This window comes from Topomyia yanbarensis, chromosome 2 (genome assembly GCF_030247195.1).
Source record: "Topomyia yanbarensis strain Yona2022 chromosome 2, ASM3024719v1, whole genome shotgun sequence".
Lineage (NCBI taxonomy): Eukaryota > Metazoa > Arthropoda > Insecta > Diptera > Culicidae > Topomyia > Topomyia yanbarensis.
Window position 1 is genome coordinate 174,495,144 of NC_080671.1, and position 24,791 is coordinate 174,519,934.

Genomic DNA, 24,791 nt, shown 5'->3' on the forward strand with positions numbered 1-24,791 from the left:
GTATGGTGAAACAAAACATTGCAGTAGGGGAGTCCGGGGCTAGTTGGCGGTTGGGGTAAGTTGGCGGAATCCCTTTTTCTTCCTTCACACTTCGAAAAACTCTTGTAATTTTACGTCATCTTGCGCCGACATATGCCAGCGAACAAAATGACCGATTATTACGTTCATTCTTATTTTTACACGACACCAAATTATTCAAAAATGTGATTTTACATTAGGCCAACAGTAAAATTACATGCGACATGTAAATTTACAAGAACGCTGTGAAATTACATTTGTTTACTAAAATTGAAGTAAAACTAATGTTCAATCCTAAAATAAAAATAACCTTACTGCAGTTCGTCACGCAGCTTCTTACCAACAAATCATCGACTCATTATCTATTTTCGTGAAAATGGAAGCGAACTAAGCGAATTTTCATCAAAATTCAGAATAGATCCACCATTTACTGGGTCGAAGCGTCGTGGAATTATGAGTCAAGAATATGCTGCAAAAACGAGTTGAACGATTTTAAAAATGACCTGACAGTGGTCGAAAGGGTAATCGAACTTCTTTTCTTTTTTGTGTAACTGAACATGTTTGATAAAAAAACTCGACGTTTTCAGTGGATAAACCGCTGAACTTGCAATATAATTGCATTGTTATCTTAACACGCAAAATCACCTTGCGCAGCCGACGGACCTTGATAATTTTTTAGATAAATACGCGCTTCATTTCGCTTGATACGTTTTTGATTCGGGACGTGTAATTTTATGGCATCTTACACTGAACACTTAGTCATTGGGTTTAAATTTTATTTCCTGCACTTAAAAATAGTGCGTGTGATAATCGATTTTGTTTATAATGACGGAATATTGAATTTATTTAAAAGAGTATTATGAGTGAGTCGATTGTGACATAAAAATAGATAACATTGAAAGTTGCGTCATATGCAATTGCGTCAGATTTCTCAGTTGAGTCATCATTAATATTCAGATTTTTTAGTGTGATTTTAATAGACATAAAGCGCTGTCTCTCGTTGTGAACCTCAAGCAATGTGAAATGCATTATCCAGTGTGTTTTTGTTGCAAAACATTTTGTTTAGTAGAAGCTGTGGGCGATATTGTGTTTTTGAGTATACTTTGTAAATTTTCTTAATTTTAAACATTTTGTGTTGTTTAAGGTTGTTTTCAATCTATTTCTCGAATGATTATATTTTTCGATAGTGCGTGGAAAGAGCTTTCAGTATCCGTATAGATATTACACATATCTATACACAAAAGTAATTTTTTAAATCCTTTTTCGTAGAAAAAGGAGTAAGTAAGAGTAAGTTGGCGATGACGCACACGGGACAAATTGGCGGTACTATTTACAGTGCAAGGATAGTCATCAATTTTTTTCATTCCTGGAATTCATTCCAAAGTAAGAGAAACTTTTTCTTGTGTCTCTCGTCAATGCAGGGCACAATTATTTCGGACAATCGCCTTGATAACTTCGAAAATTTGCTTTTGGATATAGAGTACGTGTCGGAGTCAAAATGACGGGGTATTGAAACTCAAATATTATAAAAACTGTGGAATAATATACAGTTTTATTGAAAAGACAATCGCCATATTTCATGAGGACCATTGATGTAATCGAATTTCCATTTGATTGCTTATTTTTTGGCATTCCACCAACTTACCCCATACATACCGCCAACTTACCCCGGGGCTGGGATAATTTGGCGGCTTTTTCGCGTCACATATTTTTGTCTCTAGAAATGAATACAACGAAATCAATCATTTTCATAAAATTCAGAGATGTTGTCAACAATCTGCCCTTTTCTGTAACGTATTCTATTTTGCAAGATCTATCAAAATCAAAGCGGTAAAAATGAGAACTGAAAACACCGCCAACTAGCCCCTGTCTCCCCTACTTGTTAAGCTGATTGTGGGTTATATCCAATACAGTGTTAATGACCTTACTAACCAGTAACCAATCTGTAAGTTCGGAAACAAAAGTCATAATCGAATGAAATTCAATAGCAGTTAATGGTATTATTGTATCTTTCACCGCACTCTTCAACCCGTAACTCCGGAACCGAAGATCGGATCAACTAAAATTTTAATAGCATCTTATGGGAGCGTTATACCTTTCATTTAAACTAAGATTGTGAGTACATACACACACATACATGCACATAAATACACATAGACATTTTCCGATCCCGACGAAATGAATCGAATGGTATATGACACTCGGCCTTCCGGGCCTCGATTAAAAAGTTGATTTTTAGAGTGATTGTATAGCCTTTCTTTATATGAGAAAGGCAAAACAAATATTATCACCAGATATGCTTTACAGGTTAAAGAGCTAGAGTATTAAAGGCCTGAAAAAAGGCCCCATAACCGTCCGGCTTATATACTCTATCCAAGGGTTGCTTTTTGTTTCGAGCCATTCGGGTGCCATTCTAATAATGATGAAACTTTTTTGATGGAAGCTGACTCTGCTATCTGTTTTAGCGGTATACGGTACACGGAAATATTGTTCATGATAACTACTTCTTTATTGTGAAATTTCAAAGATAACACGCACCATCATGCTCGTTAAACTGCTGAATGAAAAAAAATGTTTAACTTTAGTTGGTTTGGAAGCCAATAAGTACGGTTTTGAACGGTAATGTAGTATTCCGTGCGAATAATTGCTCTGAAATCTTCATCATCTATCATCGCTTTCGGTAGCTGTCTCGGAAGGTTGACTCGGTAATAAATTTAAGTATGCGGCAAAGCATAGACGCAAAAGAAAAGTTTCGTTTTATTTTTCTCGGGGTATGCCAACTTCCCGAATAGTGACGATGGAGTCGTAAATCGTGCTAGAATAAACAGTAGTTACCCGCCTGGAAGATGATAAAAAAATCATTTGACATTTTTCCAATGGCCATGTTTTTTGTTAGTGCGGAATTATTCATCGGAAACACAAGAAAATTATTCGAACTGTTTCGTCATCCTTTCGTATAGAGGCGCAAGATTGAAGTTGTTATTTTGTATTCAGCCTCATCCTTTGACATGGTGCGTTGCTTCAATTTAAAGGGCCCAATGTTTTTTTGTTTTGCTTTTCAAGCTTCTCAAATATATGGATTTACAGATTGAAATTATTTCAAACGAAGACGGACAATGTTATACAATTTGGAACTATGGGGCTATGGAAATGCATACCTGAAGATTCGAAATATTTCTTTTAATTTTATTCGCTCTTAACTATAGAGATTTATTGTGTTAAAAAATAATTAGACAATGATTTTTTTAGCGACTTAGATCTCCATTTGACCCCGCCTGTCATCCTTCACCCATTTGACCCACATTCTTTTACTTCACACGTGGGTTTAACCTCTTCAGTCGGCCCTCTGAAAGACATTCCCAAAGGGGATGAATTCAAACATCGGTGTAGCAATAATACATACCATGATTAGGGGAAAGATAGAGGAAAACGATGACAGACAAACGAAATATCAACGACACCAATGACAGTCTTGTCAAGACATCACGCAGCCGGACGAACCCAATAGGAGTTCTTCAAAAGAATCAAGTCACTCCCAGCCTATAATTTTCAAGATTGTGTTGAGAATAAGAATAAGTTGCAATAAATTTTAATTACAGTGAAGTCCCGATTTTATCAGCCTCGTGGCATATTTTAGGCTGACAAAATGGCTTTTCTGTTTTCCTAATGAACCGGATCTGTTGGAATATTCTTCTTTAATTTATAGACACTCATGATCCTTTCTGATTATTTAGCTTAAATTTTCCTTTCCACATTTGCATGTGAGGCTGTCAACATCGGTTCAAAAAGCTGACAATGTACAAGGTTAGACAAAATCAAGGACTGATAAATGGTATATGCGCAATGTTTTTTTTATTTCGATTATAGAGGCTTTAACCTTAGGGTCGTTCGCCTCTTTTCGTGGGTTATAAAATCTCTTTGGAACAATCTCTAACCCTATGTGCGGGACGGGGAATCGAAACCAGGTGAGCTACGTACAAGGTTTTCGTTTTACCAACTACGCCATACGCAATGTTGTTTTTAAAGGGTAACCCGATCAGAAATTAACATCAAAATTATATCAAAATAAGATATTATATCATGGAAAAATATATATCTCTGTTTGCTATAAAATATAGCTGGATAGTTGTTAAAATATCAAGTTTTTATTCCAAGAAAATGCATCGGTTATATCTTATTATATCTCAGTCTATTTTGATATAAAGTATTTTTGTTGAATCTTGGTTTGGTATAATAATTATATCACACAGACGGATATTTAAGATAGTTTATATATAATTAAGGACAGTAAATATATCTAAAAATATCAGAATTGTTTCACATAAATCCAAATATTTTTTTGTTTATTCTATAGAAAGGTTATGCAATTTCTCTGAACATCGTCAACTTAATCCTGGCCAATTTTTTTTTGACTTACATAGGTTTTCTGTATTTAAACAGTGTTGTAGTTAGGGGGATACGGTGAGGCCCTCCCCCCCCCACATCACTCACCACCCTTTCCTAAACCGCCCTTCCCTCATCAAGTACACTGCTAAGCGAATAATATTTTCTAATTCCTCTAGAATAAATTTTCCTAGTGGGTCTGAAAAACCAGTGAAAAATTTGGCTTGAAATGATTTTGAGTTGAGAAACCAATTTAAAATTTCTTAACGTTTCAGCATCGACATATAGCGAGTCAAGTTCGTAGCTGTCGATTCATTGCACGTATGTGTAAATCGCACTGAATATTTAATAGACATTTCCACCATTATATTAAACATAACCAGCCATGGAATCTTAGTTTGAATAAATGAAAAAGGCACAATTGCACCACTAGGTGGATTAAAATGGGTTTTTCGTTCTGTTTTTAATTAATAAATCAAATAATTTCTTGTGAAAGATATTTCTCATTAGTAAAATTTGCATTTAATTTCGCTGTGTTACTATTTTTTTATTATTGTTATTACCGTCGCAGCTACTTGTTAGAAGTTGTTCTAACTTAGAACTCGCAGTTAGTTCAGCGTACTTTTATAATTTGTTCATTTTTTTCTAAGGTCTGCATTACATCCTTATTATATTTAAAATGCTTATTCCTATTCTTTCGCATGTTATTCTCTCTTATACTCTTCTTTAATTCTACTCTTCTTTAATTTGCAGCAGAACATTTTCTCTGTTGTGTTCTGTAATTAGCGAGTAACTTTACAAAACGTACATTCTCTTATGTATTTACATACCAACCTGACAAGACCAGTAATGCGATTTGGAGCCAGTACTTGGAGGGATTAATCTCTGATGGCATCATTATAGCTTCGTAAAACTGTCTTAGAAAGATATTATTTTGTTGTTCTTACTATGTTGAAAAGACAATATGGTAGATATAAATATGATATATTATATATCATTATTGACAAATCAAAACATGATATAATTTAAATTTTTATTCATAATTTGTTCCAAGCGACATATTTCAAAATTATATGATCATATGATATTAATATCAAATCGAGCAATAATTTTGATATATTTTTGATATGGTTTTCTGATCGGGAAAGGTTTCAGCGTGAAAATAAAACATTTTTTTGCGAAAACTTTTTTAGAACTTTGCGTGAAGCAAATTTATCAAAACTTTTGTACATTATAGTGTATAATTTCAATAACATGCTGTAATTTTGCTATGCAAAAATATCGACAAACGGCTCGGTGGCGAAGCTTTTTGTACAACGTCTCTGGAAAAAAACATGATTTGCGGTGTTACCTGCCATTCAAAAACTACTTAACCGATTTCTTTCAATCTTGGCATACACATTCTGTGTTAAAAATACCTAACCCGTACGTCGAGTTTTTTAAATAATTTTTCATTTAAAGGGGTGTTTACTCGTAAAAAAACGGATTTTTTTTTCTTGAAAAATAGAAGTTTTTATTTAAATTGAGTAAAAAACCCTTAATTGAAAATTTATCTCAAAGACTCATAGTAGGGGCTAGGTATTTTTTGCATAGAATGTGTATGCAAAATATGAAAGAAATCGATTAAGTAGTTTTGGAATGAGAGGTAACACCGCAAATCATGTTTTTTTCAGAGACGTTGTACAAAAAGTTTCGTCACCGAGTCGTTTGTAGATATTTTTGCATAGAAAAATTACAGCATGTTATTGAAATGATATACTATAATGTACAAAAGTTTTGATCAATTCGCTTCAAGCAGTTATAAAAAAATTGCAAAAATCAGTGTTTTTTTACGCTTAAACCCTTACCGCCCCCTCCCCTTTAAGCGACAAATAATTACAATAATTGAAAGTTTTCCAATTTTACTGTTAACAAAATAAATAGTTGCGAAATTCAGCAATGCATTGAGGGAATTGAAATCAACAAATTTCTTATTTTCCACCACAAATACCGAATAATAAATTATTTTGGCAACCGCAAGGGTGTAATTATGCGATAACTGTTGACAATAGGCGTTCATGAAACCTTATGGATGTGAAGCATTAGACGCACTGCGTTGGTTTGCTTATACTATTTAATTTCAAAGTTACGGTGCAATAACGAAACGCGTCATTCATCAAAGGAATCCGGTCACGTAATTCCATACACAACTGATGAAGCTGACCGAACAATGCAGCTTATAAATACATACCTATATACCTTGCACAATACAACGCTGCCCTCGCAAATGTGTTATCGTTATTATACAATTTTCCTCCTATTTTCTCCACCGATTGCTCTTGAATTACACGCCGAAAACATAACTCATCTGTTGACGTTTTATTATGCCGGATCTTTTTGCACCCTCTAGCAAACTTGTCTGCTAGTCCCAATCGTATTGCATTATACAAGGGTATATGTTCCCTTATTCATCTAATTAAGGGGAAGGTTTCTTCTCGATTCAGCGAAAAATCAAGCAATATTTGAGAATTTTTTGCGGAAAAACGAAGACATACGAACTTCTGCTTTTGATCTTTTATTCGTTATTTATCTTTTTTACATTTTAACGACATTCAATTAGCTAGAGATTACCGGGTAGGGAAAGTTATTTATCGATAATTAGAAAATGATTTTTTTCGAAGATTCAAAATGGCAGCTTCACAATGTCGGATCTCGTCAGACTCTGCACGCGAAACATCGTCCTACTTTGTCAAGAACAGGGCGTCTCGTAGTTAACTGAAATGAGAAATATAATTATAATTAAAATAGATAAAATGTCCTATGACTTATATCTAATTTTAGTTAATTTCGAGGAAAAAAACAAATGTAGAGACGGTATAGAAAAAAGTTTTTTACACTGTAATAATCTCGTTTAAAAATCATAAATTATTAATTTTTCATGCCAATGTTAGGCATAAATCAGACAAAAAGTATGTACTTCCAAACATTTTTGCGTTTCTCATATAAACAAAGGCTATGCAATCACTCTAAAAATCGAAAAAAAATCTTTTTATCCGAAGCCCGGAGAGCTGAGTGTCACACACCATTCGATTCAGTTCGTCGAGATCGGAAATGTCAGTGTGCATCTATGTATGTGTGTTATTTAAACTCACACAATTTTCTCAGAGATTGCTGAACCGATTTACACAAACTTTTCAAATGAAAGGTATAACGCTCCCATTGCTATTTAATTTTTAGTTTATCTGACTTCCTGACTTAAAATAGGTGTAACATTACCTATATTTTCAGGTCTAAATCACTTATGACAAATTAAAGAAGCTTTGACCACATTGGCCACCTATGACGGTTATTGATGCCTCCGGGGAACTCGCCCTAAACTAATATCACACCTGTTTCCCAGCGAATTTGTGATCGATTTTTACAAACTTGATTTCAAATTAAAGATTCAGTAATCCCATTGGCTGCTATTAAATTTCATTCGGTTTTGACTGTTGGTTCTCGAAGTTAGTAAAGTCACACTGGAATTTCCCATATAAATCGTCTCAGTCGTAATACCGCATAGGCTAAAAATCTATTGGAATAGTCACCAATCGACATATCGATTCGAAGGTCTACATCACATTCTTTGAACATCCACAATCGACAATTCCGGATGTCCCGGTTTTCGGGCATATTATGCAAGTAAAGATTCTTCAGTGATGATTGAACCGATTTTCTCAAACCAAGTTTCAAATGGAAGATATAATATGCAGTTGGGTGTTGCATCGCCCACTTCCACTTACCTTTATACCTTCCCCTTCATCGCCAACCCCGCCCTCCCCTCTCTTCCGCGCTTAGACCACCTGCATTCCCATCATCTACTCCGCATACCGAAATAAGATAAACGATTTCTGACGCATCCTCCACTCTCACTCTACTAACCGCCACCCCCTCCCCATCCAAGCCCATTCCCTCGGCATGATCACATAAAGATAACATTGAACTCATGCTGATTAAGCTAAATAAACATTATACTTTTTTGTCCAAAGTGTGTCTGTGTCGACTTTTGTGGTAGTCGTGGGATATGTGCTATGTGTGATAAAATGTAATAGACATTTCCACGATTATATTGAACATAACCAGCTAATGAATCATAGTTTGGATAAATGAGAGACACAATCGCACCAGTAGGTTTTTAATATTGTTTTCATTGAAAATAGTGTTTTTTTTTAAAAAGAAGGCATTTTTAATGAATCGTTCAGACATAACAGGTACATAGAGTCACAGATAAAGTCCACCTACTAAATGGATACATTCCGAAATATTGATATATTTCCATATATGGTAATGAACTTATTTTTCCTCGTTTTCTATTATCACTCTATCCATTTGACATCGTTGATCAGAGCAGTATCTACCATCTTCGTTCAACTCATTGGCTCAAATGGTATGGTGATAATTGGGGCACTCGATTCAGGTTTTTGTTACACTCCAACACGAGTGTTTTAATTTTTCAGGCCATTTTTGTTATTTTATTGGTTCTTAAGAATGAAACAAAGATGTTGATGTGATTGCAATGTATACGTATTCCATCAGTTGTACACCAAGTAATTAATGAAATAGTGTAGCATCCTCCCTAATAGTCCTAAAATTAGCCATTTATCCTAAAAATATATTTCAAATATTTATTTGATAATTCTTTGTGTTAGCTTTCAAGTCATGGATGTTTATTGCATTATTATTTGGTTGAAAAAAATGAAACAAAAAATGGGTTCCAAAGTGTGGGATAAATTGAGGGGCTTAGTTGAAGTATAGAGCGTCTACCCTATATAACCGTTTTCTAGATTTTTTCCGATTATGACTTCTGTTCTGGTGGTTCTTGGCGCCTTATCGTTGTAGTCCGAAACTATTCATAATGTAATAACAATAACTAGTGAAGAAACATTGAGAACAAGTATGTTTCCAGAAACATACTTAATTTCTCTTAAAATTGTAGCACCATGAAAACGAGAGAAAATTTGGCTCCTAGCTGAAGGCCATGTTGCCGCTTGTCGCAAAACATGGGCTGATAATTGCTTTGTTGTATTGTTGGTATTCACTCTGAATTCCATGGTACTTGCTATCAAATTTGAATGTTGAAGTGAAGGAATAAGAATATCGTGCTCACTTAGATAGCACTTAAGTTACTCAAAATCTTACGTTTAAATAAACACAATGTGTTTGACTAGTTAAAGAACGTACTTGGAGTGGCAGTTTCCGTCAATAAAATTCTGCATGTTAGCGTCGTTCGTCGACAAACGAATTGTATATTTAGCCCATCATAGTACCATCAGGTAATAGAATTTCCATTAAAATTAAACCAGATTTCTACCACGGTAAAAGTGCCAGCAAAATATTAATTCATGATTTTGATAGCGACAAGAAGAAAATGTTTAAGTTCATAGTACTGCTATTTTCCAAAATATCAAACACTAGAATTGCCCGTTGTGACGGTATGTACATATATTCCAACCCTCTACAACTCATCCAACTGCATCGAAATCATTTTAGCAATTTAATAGAAAGTACATGTAATCTAAACAATTTTCTCCCGTATATCTGCCGCACGGTTGGAATGGCGGTCGTGTTGTGACGTAAGTCTGCTTGCTTCAGGGATTGGTAATTGTAGCTACGAGCCGTGATTACTCGTGTACCGGTTCCTTATCTCAATGAAAGAAACTGTCGTTTGCACATTCGTTAGGGATGGTACTAGTGGCACAAGTTGTTTGTGATTGCTTATTGCGATTACTAATTGTTTCTACCGGTCGGCTGTAATGAGCTTTAGACGTATTCAGTTCGGTGCTTTCGGCGAAGAATTTAAAATAAATCACAAAACCTTCACAATTAGGTTTATGGCATCGTAACGAAGTGTGATTCCAAGTAAATAACTTCCGTATTTTTAAAATCTGAAGTAAAATAAAAAAAATAAATGGTTATGTACAAGACACGACCACAGTTACATTGAAAATGCAGCATGATTAACGAGCACCATTTATTTCATCGCAATTTATCGAATTCATTTCATCGCATCATGTTGTTGCATTTTTTGAAATTGTTAGAATAATGTGACTAATTCAATTCTTTTTCCATTATGTATTTGTGCTAATAACGATGGTTGGCTGATAATTATGTTTTGTAATAGGAGACAAGAATCTTTTGAAATGATTCGAACCTTGTCGGCGATTCACTTCTGCTGCGTACACACAGACGAACATTCCTCTTTAGTAGCTCATGTCAAATGAACACTTTTTGAAACCAGACGATTTCTTTTATAAACATTTCGGAGCAAATGGAAGACCAGCCCTTTGTACGACAAATGAAAATATATTCATCATTCTTTATGGTGTGGCTTTCGCTAAGTGACAGTGTTGCCACATTCACTAATTTTCTTGAAGGTTGTGCAAAAACCTTCGGGTTTGTAGATTATTAATTTGAAGAATATTTGCTTAAATTATGATTCACTGGTACAAAATTACCAAGCGCAAAGTTACCACAAGTTAATAAAAGGAAGTTTCTAATTCAATTCTTTTTCCGCTAGGTATTCATCCTAATAAGGACAGTTTCTTGATAACTATGTATTGTAATACGGGACGAGAACCCTATGAATTGATCTAAGCCTTGCCTGCATGACTCATACGCACGGTATAAACCAGCAATTTGCTATCTCGCTTGGAATTGCGAGCAAAATCCTTCAAGTACACACAGACAAACGAGATAATGTCTGTGTAAGGGAAAGCCTTTTGCAAATGTATGAAAGCTGTATATGTTTTCCCTATTGATAGAAATATGAGATCAGAAACATTGAAAATTGGAAATTGTTTATAAAATCAAATGATTCCAATATTTACCGTTTAATCCTGAATTTTTTTCCATCTAACCCCGAACAAAAATCTTCCATGAGCATAGGATCGGCTGCAGATTTAAGCCTGCCTGAAGACGTTTGACCTCTTCCCAAAGCTAGTGCACAAACTGATTCGAAGAAGTGTGAATGTCGTAATCAGATTTTGAGCTATTCCCCAATAAAAGCAGCATTGGAAGAGGAGAAAAATAAAAGCAAACCTAAGCGAACGATGGCGAAAAGAAAACAGCGGGAGCTGTAAAAAAGTTCAGTAAGACTGCCCAAGCTAAGTCTAAAAATCTATCTATATGATAAAAGCAAAAAGTCAAAAAAACTAAAAAGTAAACAGTGTAGTTATTTTGTACCTCTATATTGCAAAATAATGTTTTCTCACTAATAAACGGTTTCCACTGATGCATTTGATGTGTTTCACTTATTTTACTAAACTCGGCCAACCTACCCCAGCCTTGGGGTTAGTTGGCCGATTTTTCACTCCGCCTTTGATTGTTAATAACTTTCTCCCTGATTTTTTTTTATGAATGACAAAAAATCACATAGGGTAAAAGGGTATGATACGTCCCACCGCACCGGGGCAAAATGCCCCTCTTCAATTCCCAGGACTCCTGAATTATCTACAAAGTAATAATGACTGATAACAGTGTCGTTTCGTGAAATAAACGTAATAAGTTAGTTTGGTATTTTTATTATGTTGCAAAACAACAATATACACAAAAGTTTCAAAAGAGCTATTTTGATGTAAGGTCTCGCTTTTTCCAACAGCATTACAACAAATTAGAAACAGTCGGATTTGATGGAACTATTTCGAGTAGCTTACTAGAATCTTATATTTAGTATCAAAGTTTTTAGTTTGGCTTAAAACTATGTGTACGTATAGAATTATTCATGCATTCACAACAGATCATCACCGGCTAAAACGCCCCACCAATTGTTGTGAGGCATACTCACGGATTTCTGTGGGGCATACCATCCTCTTTTTGTGGTGCGTATTACACTGTAACCGGGGGCATTTTGCCCTGGGTGAAAGAAAAAACTATACTTGTATCAGGATGTTTTAATAAAAAATGAAACGGGTATTAATTTCTATCTAATAGAACAATAAATTAGAGTAGTTGGTGCGGCGATCATAGTGTCGAATATTGGAATATGGCTATTTTTGCTTAAGGGGGGCGCATTAGACCTGTTTACCCTATGTGCTCAATGGTTGTATCTTCATGCCAGTTTATCAAAAAGTCTAACCAGAATGAGTGCAGTAGTTCCGTAAGCAAAACTCGGCCAACCAGCCCCGGTCTCCCCTACTATTCCTATTAGATTTTTTGCGCAGCCAGTTTATTCTACCCGGGTAGTTTTAGTTATCCAGTATCCTAATTCATAAATCGCTTACTTTCGATGCTGTCAATTAGAGTACAGTGCTTGCAAGCGGCACAAATAGCATACTTACCTGGCATAGGGGTTACCGTGATCAATAAGGCGGTTCCCCCAGGGCGAGACCTTTCCATTGCACATCGGACGGGTTGACCCCTGCGATTATCCCTCAAGTGGATAACTCGTATGTGTAATTTTTGGTAGCCGGGACGTGCGTACGCGCACATCCCGACTTTAAATATGAGATATGGGTCTCCGACCGCACTCGCTGAGAAATGACTTCCTTTCTCTACTCTGGAAAACGGATTTATAATTCACAATGCCACAACAGCGTAGGACTAAACTAGGGAACCACCAGAATAATAGTAGCATTGTATCAAAATGCAAACCTGCTTACGGTAGCTTAGTCGTTGAAATCAAAAAAAAAATCGGACATTTTACTTCGTTTTCGAACTCCAGGTAATAAATCGTATGTTTTTCAGTTGTAAATTTTATTAAACTTAACAAATACCAAAAAAATGCCAGATAATTGAAATCCTGTAAATACTTTAAAATTGCCTAGAAAAATTATATAAGTCCCAACCACTGAGCCTATGAACAAACATTCCTTTTTGTCTTCATACATAAACTCGTCGCTGTTGTGCTATCTTACGACAAATGCAATTAAGTACTTTTTGAGAAAAGAAGTAATTTAAAAGCATGAGATTGAATATCTTGGAAATTGAATTTAATCAACAGAACAGGTTGAACAGAGATAATAAATGCTACTTGGGTTACAATTACATTTCATGGAAAATCGGGCACTTGTAATTCGCTATATTTTATAATAACAAAACGGCCCTCTTTCGCAAGCTCACAATTCCTTTACTGAAAAATCTCACAAAACAAAACAAAACATTTCTCTTATGGTTGGGGGCTATAAAACTCTTTATGACGCCGATAATAATCTAGAATAATGGCAACACTGCACCAATGACATTTTTATGTCGACTTCGTCAACGTGCACAGCCTAATTAGCATGGTATATAAGAAAACAATACCCTATTTAATACGTCTTATATGTGTGTACATATATTCAAGTATTTTAAGCGTATTCCAAACTCTGTCTCAATTCAATTGTAAAGATGAAATGATTTTAATAAGATATGCTTCTCATTAGAAATTCATTTACATCTTTTACAATTTTCTTTCTCATCTCATAAATATTTGACTACCTGGACTGTATTTTGTAAACCGAAATATGAGAGAAGTTTACAAAAAAATAAGAATCACTAGTGTATCACTTTGCCGCCTAAAGTATACACCTTTGGGGCCATGCATAAATGACGTAGCATGTTGGGGGGTAGGGAGAGAATACCAAATTTGTGACGAAGTGTGACGAGGGGGAGGGTAGGGTCAGAAGTTGTGCGACGTAGCATTAAGTACCCATTGTTTAGCGAAAACAATTTAATGATCCTCCATTCCCAAGAAAAATCAATTTAGATGCAAACAAGTTATTTTTGATGCGTTTTTTCTTGAGGTAAATTTTACGATTCGCGAAATTACAAGTTCGCAAAAATACGAAAAAAAATTGTATGCGGATTTAACTTGCTACATTAGTTAGCCAATGTTGCTGACTAGTAGACTTAGTTTGGAAGCTGAATTAAATTTTCATTTCGGATTCAACCAAACAAAATTTAGTAATTTAGATGAACGTATGGTTCTTAGAATCATTGGCAGCTGCATGATTGTAAACTGAGAGAACTTGTCTTCATGCTCCCCTTGACATATAAAATTCAAAACAAAACTATCAACACTATATTTGTCATGAAATGGGCTCATTTTGCACGCAATTTGCTGTTATAATGAAAATGTTGATAAAAGTCGTCAAACATTTTGAAAGGACATGTATTTAGCTTCCGGCAGTCGCGCTGGTGCACTGAGTGCATGCTGCTCTGAAAAGCTAGCGAATCGTCTTTGGGCACCGGAGGCTGCTCGTTGAGTGGGCCATATGCGCGAGTTTTGGAGGGTTAAAAATAAATGAAAAACATATGCAATTTTTTTCATCACCCGGGCGCTTTGCATGGGACGAGGGGGAGGGGGTAGGTAAATGCTACGTTATTTACGAGGGGGAGGTTAGAATTTTGTGACCAAATGCTACGAAGGGGGAGGGAGGGGTCAAAAATCGCAGAAAAAAAGCTACGTCATTTGTGTACGGCCCCTTTGAAACACATAAAAAGCATACTTACCTGGCATAGGGGTTACCGTGATCAATAAGGCGGTTCCCCCAGGGCGAGACCTTTCCATTGCACTTCGGACGGGTTGACCCCTGCGATTATCCCTCATGTGGATAACTCGTATGTGTAATTTTTGGTAGCCGGGACGTGCGTACGCGCACATCCCGACTTTAAATTTTGGAAATAGGTCTCCGACCGCACTCGCTGAGAAATAACTTCGTTTCTCTACTCTGGAAAACGGGTTTATAATTCACATGCCACAACAGCGTAGGACTAAACTAGGGAACCAACAGAATAATAGTAGCATCGTATCAAAATGCAACCTGCTTACGGTAGCTTAGTCGTTGAAACCAAAAAAAAATTCGGACATTTTACTTCGTTTTCGAACTCTAAGTAATAAATGGTGTGTTTTTCAGCTGTACATTTTATTAAATTTATGCAAATACCAAAAACGAATGCCAGATAATTGAAATCCTGTAAATATTTCAAAAGTTTTCTAGAAAAATTCTATAAGTCCCTACCACATAGTTTCTTTTTTTTGGCAGCACTGCTTTATGGTGGTGAACGCAAGTTTCTTTTTGTGCTTATAAAATTGTTTTATTTTAGTGTGCTATTAGCTCAGTTTAATTGTGATATATGTTTTAAAATGTTCATCAGTGTTATTGTAGCCTGAATGAATCAAGGGCCGGTGTTTATATTTGCAATTTAAGTGTTATTTGTGCTCGAAATTATAGTGGCTTTAAGCATACTTCAGTCTTACCATTGTTCTTTTCTAAAAATTTGCAGTTGTGTGTACCAGTGCTTGTACCGATCAGCTGTGTTATTTTTCTTGTCTTCACTTATATGAATGGTTACAACGGTGCAACCGGTGATTACGTGTTTGCGCTCGATCGGCCGGTGTGATTTTAGTTCGGCTCGAGTACACTGATTGTGGTTTCTGTCATCTGGTTGGGGCTCTCTGGCTATATGCAGCTACTTAGTCGTAGTCTGCATGTACATTGGGAGGGTTCTGAATCAGTACGGGAGAATACAACGGGTATTCTGTACAGCAGAGTGGTTTCGGTGCTGGCTGGGGTAACTTTCGCTGCGTACCGCTGTAACCAAACGGCCGGTCTGCATGTGTTATAGCCTATCGTCGGCTCAGACTGTTCAAACGTCGTAGCTGTGATAAGTTGCACCCGGTGGTCTGCTTTCAGTACGCTTGGTTGTGTAGTGTGGCCCTATAAGTGAAGACCAATCATCTAGTATTTTTATTACTCCAGCAGATGCATTTCTGATTGGTACAAGGTAGGTATTGCGTGCTCCATGATTGCTTGATGGCACAAGATAGTATATCATCACCTTCTGCCTGTTGATTTTTTTTAGGAGCAAATACTGTTGTGCTTTTACAATATATACATTTTTTTTCCTTATTTTATTTGTAATCATTTATTGTTGCTTCGTCTACTGTTAACTTATTTAGAGCGTTCGTTTAAATTTTTTTTGCCTGTTCGTGATGGATAATGATAATGTTATTTGTGTTGAATGTAATAAAAAGGAGGCTGATTCCAGCAAACTCGTTACTTGTTTATACTGTTTTAAAAGTGCGCACTATAAATGTCGTAATATTATCGGCAATGCCATTCGTCGTGTAAAAGATAACATGTACTTTTGCACACCTAGCTGTTCTGACATTTACAAACAAATCGTTCTAATGCAAAATAATAAAAATGATATAGTTTCTGCCTTAGGTGCTGAATTGAGGGAAACTATTGCAAATGCTGTGGCTTCCGAAATGCAGAATTTGAGGGAGGAATTCAAGTCCATAACTTCTGCTATTGAAACCTCGCAAGATTTCCTTTCATCAAAATTTGATGCGATTGTATCAGATTTTGGTGATTTGAGATCTGAAAACGAGGCCCTAAAACGTGAGATAAAAACTTTAAAACAAACACAGGCATGCCTCTCCACCAATGTGAACAAACTGGAAGCGAATTTAGATAAAACCATAAGGGGAAACGTTTCTGACAACGCGATTATCTTGGGAGTGCCTTTCCTTTCTAACGAAGATTTAGTCGGTCTAGTTATAAAAATTGCAAATTGCATTGGTGTGCCCTTAGGCCGCGATGCAGTGATGTCTGCTTCAAGGTTGTCGCCAGGGAATAAAGTTACTAATAGCCTGGTTCCCATCAGAGTGATTTTTAAAGACAATGGAGATAAGGAAAAGTTGTTTGCAAACAAGAAAGAGTTTGGTAGGCTATTATCTACTACGATCGATAAATCTTTACTCATGAATGGAAAACCTACATACGTTGCAATAAGAGATGAGTTAACACCGCTTTGTTTAGAACTTTTGAATGAGATGCGCGAGTGTCAGGAAAAACTTGATATTAAATATGTGTGGTCAGGTAGAGGTGGAGTTGTCCTTGTAAAGAAGGATGAAAGGGCAAAACCTTTACTCATTAGGAATCGGAATGACCTTAATCGCATTATTAGCTATCACATGGAGAACTTGGATTCAGGTGATCATTTAAATAGAGCATCGAAAATTTCCCCATCCCCAAAAAGAAAGCGTAATAATGTTTTATCGAATATACAGGGCAGCTTTTCATCAAATAAATAATAATATAATATAAATACATTTGTTATGTCATATAAACCTACATTTTATGCCAATGGGTTACATTAACAACTTCTTGCATGATGATATCGATAGTTACAATAAAAATGCTTCAAGTAGCAAAAACAAATTCGTAAATATTTTGCAATGGAACATACGAGGTATGAACGATCTTAACAAGTTTGACAATATCTTACAAACCCTCGATCACTGTAATAACATGATTGATGTGGTTGTCATCGGTGAAACGTGGGTTAAATCTGGAAATGAGGATATTTTCAAAGTTCATGGATATAATAGCGTTTTTTCATGCAGAGATCAATCAAACGGTGGACTGGCAATCTATATAAGGAATAATATGTCACATAGAGTAGTAAGTAGCGCAGTCACTGACGGCTTTCATCATATTCATATCGAGTTATGTATCAGCCGAATTTACTATGATATCCACAGTTTATATCGCCCCCCTTCGTATGACATTGGAAACTTTCTAAACAAACTTGAAAATGTCTTGTCCACAACTTCAAATACACATCCATGTTTTATTGTAGGAGATGTTAACATACCAGTAAATCTCCCGAACAATAATGTTGTTACCAGATATTTAACTCTCCTTAAGTCATATGGATTCGCGTGTACGAACACATTTACGACGCGCCCAGCCAGTTCTAACATTTTAGATCATGTTACTTGTAGACTTGAGGATGTTCCACGTTTGCGGAATGACACTGTTTTTACGACAGTTAGTGACCATCTTCAAATATTTTCTTCCTACAAACTAGCAGTAGAAAAAGAACCTGTAAAATTGACAAAAACCATTGTCAACCATGAAAAGCTTAATAACGATTTCACAAATTTTATAAATGGCTTTCAGGTAACTGATGATGTGGACGCGTGTTTTAATAGAATTATTTCTGTGTACAATTCTCTACTAACACAGTGCTCGAAGACAGTCTCCAAAACTATTAAGTGTAAAGGTACCTACTGCCCATGGATGAATTTTGACCTGTGGACAATGATTAAAATTAAGAGTAATTATCTAAGAAGGGTAAAAAACAATCCTAATGACGAACACCTCAAAGCTCTACTGCGTCATGTCACAAAAAAGTTGATGTTTTGAAGAAACGCTGTAAAAAAACGTATTTTGAAAATATTCTCACTAACACACCTCATTCGAAGCTCTGGAAAAACATAAATAATATTTTCGGTCGCTCTAAAGTTGAGAACTCCATCAGCTTGATATGAAATGGTGTTAGAATAGACGAACCTAGCGCGGTATGCGAAGTCATGAACGACTACTTCTCCACCGTAGGAAAAAAACTGGCTGATAGTATACCCTCCACTCCTAGAGCCGATCCGCTTGCCAATATGCTACGCATACGTGAAACGATCTACATGCGTCCTGCAACCGTCAATGAAGTAATTTTATTAATCAACGGTCTCAAGAAAATCCATAGCTGTGGTCCCGATAATGTTCCCCCCAGTATTCTGAAAACTAATTGTACCGCGTTTGCCAACATCCTCACCCAAATTTTCAATATAATACTTGAAACCGGCTGTTATCCAAACTGTTTAAAATTAGCTAAAGTAATCCCCATTTTCAAATCTGGAGACCCTTGCGACTCGTGCAACTATCGTCCGATATCAACAGTCTCAGTTTTCAACAAAGTTCTTGAAAAACTGTTGATCTCTCGATTACTAGAATTTTTAAACAAACACAAGATAATATATAACTTCCAGTACGGCTTTAGACAGGGTTGTAGTACTTTGATTGCATTAACTGAATTAATCGATTCTATTGCAAAAGAAATTGACGAAAAAAAAGTTGTTGGCGCCCTTTTCCTGGATTTAAAAAAAGCGTTTGATACACTAGATCACTCTATTTTGTTAGGAAAGTTAGAATGTTATGGTATAAGGGGTTTAGCCAATGATCTAATTCGCAGCTATTTGACGAATAGGATTCAATGCGTGTCTATTGGAAATGTATCTAGCTCGTATAGAAGCATCGAAATAGGAGTTCCACAGGGCAGCAATATTGGTCCATTGCTATTCTTACTTTACATAAACGATTTAGGAAGGCTTAAATTAAAAGGTACACCTCGTCTTTTTGCAGATGATACCGCCTTGTTTTATCCAAACACCAGCTGTAGTGGTATTGTGCGTGATATGGAAGATGATTTAAAATTGCTTATAAAATATTTCAACGCTAACCTTCTCTCCTTAAATTTATCCAAAACCAAATATATGATTTTCCATTCATTTAGAAGATCTATAGCCCAACACCCTGACCCGTGTACTGAAAACTACATGATCGAGGAGACGAAAGTCTTCAAATACCTGGGTCTTTGTCTTGATTCCACACTTTCTTGGAACGACCATATAAAATCACTTGAAAAAAAGATCGCTTCATTATGTGGGGCTATGCGCCGGGTTTGTTCTTTTATCCCACAGCACGTACTATTGAAGTTCTACTATGCGCATATCCATTCCCTTTTAAATTACCTTGTATCACTGTGGGGGCATGCCAGCATATCCAATTTAAAAAAGCTTCAAACACTTCAGAATAGATGCCTTAAAATTATATTCAAGAAGCCAATCATGTATCCAACTATCCTGCTTTATACTAATAATTCTCATAACATATTGCCCTTGCTTGGATTGACTGAATTACGAACAATATTGTATGTTTTTAATGCACAGTACAACCCTCTAGCACATAATAACATACGGTTTACTACAGGCATTCGTATGTATACCACTAGGCAAGCCAATAATTTACAACGCACCAGGGCTTTCAGCAACCTTGGTCAGAAACGCATTTCCTTTGCCGGGCCAACGATTTTCAATCAGCTTCCTACTGAGTTAAGACAGATAACAAATCGCATCCATTTTGAAACAAGCTTAAAACGTTATTTGAAAAATAAAATTAGTGTGTTTTTAATATGAACTTAACATGAACTGCATAAACTTGATGTTCCCCCAAAAAGCTTTCTTTCTTTTCCTTTTCCATTTTCTTAGAATGTTAATATTAAATTTAAATTTAGTTTAAATAGTTTAGTTTAAAATCCGAATCTATTTAATATTAATACTACAGCGGGCCCCTTAAAAGGAATTATCGTTCCACTGGGTGCTCTTTGTAGCTATTATTTGTACATTATACTGTAATGTTTGTGCCGGTTACTTTCACGTGTTAATTTTGTCTATTTTTTCGTTCTCAGCGTCTTCGCGAATACCTTTTTTCATTTTTGTGCTGACCTTTTTTTTGTACGCTGAGAACTGATGTGTCCACTACCAGGGGGCTCTCTTTGCGAGCCTTTTGGTGTGGGGGTGAGAGGCGGGCAATAAAAAAAATAAAAAAAAAAAAAAAAAAAGTACCTTTACTGAAAAATCTCACAAAACAAAACATTTCTCTTTTGGTTGGGAGGCTATAAAACTCTTTATGACGCCAATAAAAATCTAGAATAATGGCAACACTGAAAGCTGCACCAATTAGGCTGGGCACGCTGACGAAGTCGACCTAAAAATGACTTTTACTGCGAGCCGTGTTTACCAACATTGCTTCACAGCTTAATGGCAATATTGGTAAACACGGCTCACAGTAAACTTCATTTTTATGTCGACTTCGTCAACGTGCATAGGCTAATTAGCAGGTTCAAATGGATATGGTGACAACAACCAATAGAAAGAAGGTATATAAGAAAACAATAAACCATTTAATACGTCTTATAAGTGTGTACATATATTCAAGTATTTTAAGCGTACTCCAAACTCTGTCTCAACGCTGTACATGAATCGAAAGACAAGATGTTAATGGGATAAAATTCCATGCGACACATTTTTCTCTCTTCAGGTAAATTCAATTGAAAAGATGAAATGATTCTAATAAGATATGCCTCGCATTAGAAATTCATTTACATCTTTTACAATTTTCTTTTTCATCTCATAAATGTTTGACTACCTGGACTGTATTTTGTAAACCGAATTATGAGAGAAGTTGAGAAAAAATTAAGAATCGCTAGTGTATCACTTTGCCGCCTAACGTATACACCTTTGAAACACAGAAAAAGCATACTTACCTGGCATAGGGGTTACCGTGATCAATAAGGCGGTTCCCCCAGGGCGAGACTTTTCCATTGCACTTCGGACGGGTTGACCCCTGCGATTATCCCTCATGTGGATAACTCGTATGTGTAATTTTTGGTAGCCGGGACGTGCGTACGCGCACATCCCGATTTTTAATATTGGAATTGATTTTGATGAAAAAATAGATGTAGATTATTTAATAAGAGTCACATTCAGAGTTAAAAATATTCAAATTCATTGAATCAAAATTGACCATATTCAGCCGCATTCATTTTCAATATTCAGTGACACAGCTGAAAACGTCAAACGAACAAACCGCCCATTTATCCATGCAGATTTTCATTCGTCTCCCGTTACTACACGAAGCGACCGTGCAGCAACGAATCAAACGCATCAAAGTAGCCCTGGCACAATGTAAGCGATGATGATTGTTGTTTCATATGCTTTACCGGCATTTGAAAACATTTTCCTAGATAATTAGTGAAATGAATATATTGTACGATATTCAACTGAATGAATAACATGAATATTTGAATGAACATTTTTTCTATTCAGGTTCATTTTCAGTCGTCAAAAGAGAGCTTCGATTATTTTTAACTCTGGTCACATTGATGACGACTAGAGGTTTGCTCAGGAACACAAAATGTGTCTCCGTTTTTTGTAGCTAGCGCCAATCCGGTGCTAGCTTAGTTCGTTAACTATTATTGAGACGAAGTCGAAACGCAAATTCCATAACAAACTTAGTTATAGGTTTTGTGCTCTTCTCACGCAAAGATGGTTTTAAGCAATTTTCTCCCTAATGGAGAAAAAATAGTTTTTACCGGATCAATTCTTGGCTGAGATACTCCAACCCGTTGCACAGTGTCGCCTAGCCGGACAAAACCTCAAAATTTTATTCTAGATTTTTCGTGATTTAACATTTTTCTCTGTTTCTTAACAAGTTGAATAGTCTTTTTAAAATATTAAGTCCCGAAGACGAGAGTTCAATTTTTTACAGAACTTCAAATGTGAAATAGATGATGAATTCTGAGGAAAACTATTTTCAAACCTAAGTTATTCAAATGAATATATCTTTTTAGTTAAGATTCCGATTGGGGTCAAATTGATTTCATTTGAAAGGTTATTCGCTGGACTTATAGCTGCCATTCGATTTAGTCGATACAAGCCTTTCTTCTCGCTCAGACATGAAAAACAAATAATAAATCGAGCAATAGTTTAAAGTTATAATGTTCAAAGTGGCAGTACTTTTTTTGAAACGGTTCGGAAAGATCGCTTGTTGTTCATTATACTTGAAAATTAGCGTACTTTTCGAAAATGAATATCCTGTTTTGCTCCTTTCTGCCCCGAGATATGAAAAAAGGTGATTTTTCATGATACGTCTGAAGGAGACACATGGTAGCCTTTGACTAACCAGGGTTCGCAATATAATTTATAGATGTGTCTTATCATTATCAACAATTGAAAAAATGTGTATTCTGCCTAAAAATTCACCGCACCTAAGTTTTTGAAAATGAATTTTCGGAAATAGTGCACTTTATATTCGTAAATGTTGAATTTTCGAACCACCCTAACTGCCAGAATTTTGAGGATTTAAAAACAAAAAAATAAACATCAAATATGAATTCAGCGTCACAAAATTACCTTAATGTGAAATTTTCATCAAATTCGGGCGATTTTTTGAGGTTTTGTCCGACTTTTGTATGGAAGGTGATCACTGTGCGCTGGATGCCATACGGTCTCTAGGCTGGTTTTGTCCGGAGAAGGACAATAGACTGCTATCAACCTCTTCTAGCCGCAAGCTCCAAGGCGTACTAACTGTTTTTAAACCGGACAAACTTTTAAACTGGCATAAAATGTTTGATAAACGATGCTGTCATTTATATGGCTGCGGTCTGATCTGCGATACACGACGATGTTTGAAAATAACAAATTCAAGTTAAAGAAAATGAGTAAATTGGACAACATGGTGAATTATTTTTCATTCCAATATTTTCCTGCAGTGAAATAGCTTTTCTTTGTCATGTTTCGTTACATAGCGCATGAGGACAATTTTGCCAACTTGTAGCCGATATGTTTCAGAACTTAGAACTTTAATGTGTTGTTCATTCAATAATTTTCCTTACACTTCGACAATCAAGGAAAAATATTCAGCAATATGCTAATAAAATTCAACTTGTTTGTATATGACGACTACGTGATTTACAAAAGTTGATTCGTACAATGTTGTTCTCAATTTCTTTCTGTTCCTGATATGATGCAACTGGAAAAAGTCAATTTTCAGCTTTAAAAATAGTCACATTTTTTCATTCATAATTCAACTACATTTACAGATGGATATATTGAATATTGCTGCCATTCAAATCAATCGATATCATGTCGAATCTTCATTCATTCATTTTAGATACTCGCATCTTTCGCTGCAGGAACGATTCTTTGGAATAGTGTCTTTTCATGCACAAATTATTGGTGAGGTAGATTTTTGTTATATATTCTGACAGAAATTTCGTGTTTTATTTTATAGTGAACGGTTCGGAGTGGCGAAGATAGCAAACAAGTACTTTATAAGTAATATTAATATTTTGATATGCAACGAATTAGTATCTCAAATCTAGGGTTTTGATGGTAGAGCCGCCTATCTGGTGTCGGTGATAGGCACTCAGCGCAGAAAGAGACCGAAGGAAAAAAAATTAAATAATTCACCTTTCGATAATACATATGTTCAATACCTTCATTGTTACGTAAACAAATAAACATAGCGAAACATTGAAATTACCCGATCCTATTAATATGAGCAACACAATTCATTTCAATAATTCATTAACACAATTATTAGCAGTTCATTCATAATCAGCCACATACAGAACTGCAACCATCTACCAACGAAGCACATCAAAGACGAAAAACAAATCCTAATATCACTTAGAGTGCAATATTATACCAAATGTAAACCCAAATATAAATGAATAAAAATTTAAGTTAAAAAAAATTCATTTTAATACCAGTCATGTCGAAATAGGAAATACATCGAATGCACGCTGCCGTGAGGCACAAACCCTCGACTACAAACGGGATACGTTATATTTGAGCCAGTGTATTCTAATTCCTGATTCTGACAGTCTAAAATATTTTTGATAAGGGGAGTGTCGAACGAAAATAAAATAATTGGTTCTGTATTGCTGTAAAAATGCCTAATCTGGCCGCGAAAGTATCGAGAAACCTCAAGAAGACTAGGAGTCACTTTTAGAGGTTTTCATGTAGATTTGTGCTTTCACAA

General features: G+C 35.7%; 1 protein-coding gene and 3 non-coding genes across 15 annotated transcripts in view; all 4 read left to right on the top strand.

Annotated features, from left to right (window-relative positions):
* The window catches only part of LOC131682172 (cGMP-dependent 3',5'-cyclic phosphodiesterase-like), a 157,831-nt gene that overhangs the window by 93,751 nt on the left and 39,289 nt on the right, over nt 1–24,791 (top strand). The window lies entirely within an intron of this gene.
* Nucleotides 12,688–12,851, top strand: LOC131686435 (U1 spliceosomal RNA). The gene has a single exon (XR_009305104.1). It is a non-coding gene; the product is annotated as a U1 spliceosomal RNA (small nuclear RNA).
* Nucleotides 14,840–15,003, top strand: LOC131686430 (U1 spliceosomal RNA). Its single transcript, XR_009305099.1, has one exon. It is a non-coding gene; the product is annotated as a U1 spliceosomal RNA (small nuclear RNA).
* Nucleotides 21,503–21,666, top strand: LOC131686427 (U1 spliceosomal RNA). The gene has a single exon (XR_009305096.1). It is a non-coding gene; the product is annotated as a U1 spliceosomal RNA (small nuclear RNA).